Genomic DNA, 1,904 nt, shown 5'->3' with positions numbered 1-1,904 from the left:
GATTTCTAGGACACACACACACACACACACACAGAGATACATAAGGCTTTGAAACTGCCAGCACATCTCCAAGACAGGTTTGGGCAAAAGAATGTGTTTAGGGCACACATGATGATGAAATCCTGGGCCTAACTGAATGGGCCACAGATTGCAAACCTCAGGATGCCTAGTAGGACAAGAATTAAAACATACTGGTTAGGCAGAGATTGCAAAGGATGCTAGGAGTCCATTCCCTTCAAGACCCAGGAGGTCTCCTACTCAGAGTGGTCTCTCTAAAGTCCATCCTTGAACTCTAGTGTGGAGGAAAAGTGGAATCAGCAGGAAATGAGCCTTGACTGTGTCTCAATAAGATGGCACAGTCACTTCCAGAGATGAGACTCAACATTTTTGTTAAGCCTCCTTTAACAGGCAAATTGAGTTATCCTCAGGCTCTTAGCATAACTTTACGCCTTCCTGGATCTAAGCAATTAAATTGTACAGAGTGCCTTATAAGGCATCAGGAAAAATGAATGCTGTGATTGGTACAGTGGGCTAACCAGATACAGCAGTTTCCCTAGAAGGAAAGAAAACCAAAAATGAAATAGGATTGGAGTACCTTATCTAAAAAGATGAGATAAGAAACTTGAGGACTGGACAGTTTGAGATGAGAAAGTTACAAAAGTAGTGGACAAACAAAGAGACAGTGTGTGTGTTTGTGTTGCCACCATGGGGAAACAGGAGCAGCCTTGGAATTCTTGCTTTGAGTAACAAGGAATCCAGAAACTAACATCCTGCACACCCAGCAGAGGATCTGAGGCCGGTACCACTGAAGGTCACTGTTGTAACGTTTAAGGAACCGCTTGCCAGGTCGTATTGTAAGGATAATTATCTTGTAATAAGCCTAGGGGTTACTAATAAAGTTCACTTGATACCAAATCGGACGAGGAGTCGTCTCAATCCTTGGGGGTCTCTGGTAAAAGGAATTGTGGGGCAACACCTCCCATACTCTTTTTACCAGGGTGGGAGTAATAGATGGTTCTTATCCCTCAATTGTACGCTGTATGTGGTAATGATTTCAATGACTGAAGACTTATTTAGCCCTACTGATGTTTGACTACCAAGAGATCTCTGTACTCCATAGCTGGATATTTTGGTTTTGTGGAATCACCTTGTAATTTGGCATGGATATGGCCCCAAAGAGATTGCTGGCCATAAGAACTTAATTTCTTGTGAATGAGACCATGCTTACCAAAAGTAAGAGAGCCCATCTTGAAATCTAATTCCAAAAGGTTAGTAAATGTTCTTTTGCGCATTTGATGTATTACATTTCTTCACCCAGTCTGAAAAAGGGTCCCTCTTAGAAGCCAGAAACTTCCAACCAATGCATTTAATTTAGGGTTCAAAAATATATCTATATGGCCGATATATATCACACCACTCTAGCTTCACACATGCTACTTTCCAAACTGGAAAAAGCATAGTTGTTAGCATGGCACTGCCAATGCATCACAAATGTAGCCATCTTACTTCCACTTTAGGAACAGGCAAGCACTAAGTAGACATGGACTATAACAGCACAACAGCAGCATGTGAGAACATTTACAGAGAATTCTTTCTTGGTGAAAAAATGATCTTGTAAAAGTGAAAAAAGGGCACTCTTGTTGAGGAATGGAAAAGTACTGAAAGGAGTGTTTTACTGTGTCGGGTCAGGATGAGGGAGATGTGACGTAGGTAAAGGCCGGGCAAGAATAACACCACGGACTTTGGATAAGCTTATCAGGAGACAGCATGAAAAAACTAGCTTAGCTCAGCCAGACACTGAGACGAGTTGCTGTTGGACTGCCAAGAGCCTGGTGCGGGGGGGAGGGGGGGGGGGGGGAAACCGGGTGGGGTTTTTCAGGATATAAAACAGACTGTTGTTTTTT

At 42.8% G+C, this 1,904-nt stretch overlaps 1 protein-coding gene across 1 annotated transcript in view; it reads right to left on the bottom strand.

The window, feature by feature from the left end:
• OXCT1 (3-oxoacid CoA-transferase 1) overlaps window positions 1-1,904 on the bottom strand; it is a 209,198-nt gene that overhangs the window by 79,911 nt on the left and 127,383 nt on the right. The window lies entirely within an intron of this gene.

The sequence above is a fragment of the Gavialis gangeticus genome, unplaced genomic scaffold (assembly GCF_001723915.1).
Source record: "Gavialis gangeticus isolate Ggan-Ray unplaced genomic scaffold, GavGan_comp1, whole genome shotgun sequence".
Classification (NCBI taxonomy): domain Eukaryota; kingdom Metazoa; phylum Chordata; order Crocodylia; family Gavialidae; genus Gavialis; species Gavialis gangeticus.
Note: the sequence above shows the minus strand (reverse complement) of the source record. Positions and strands in the feature narration are given on the sequence as shown.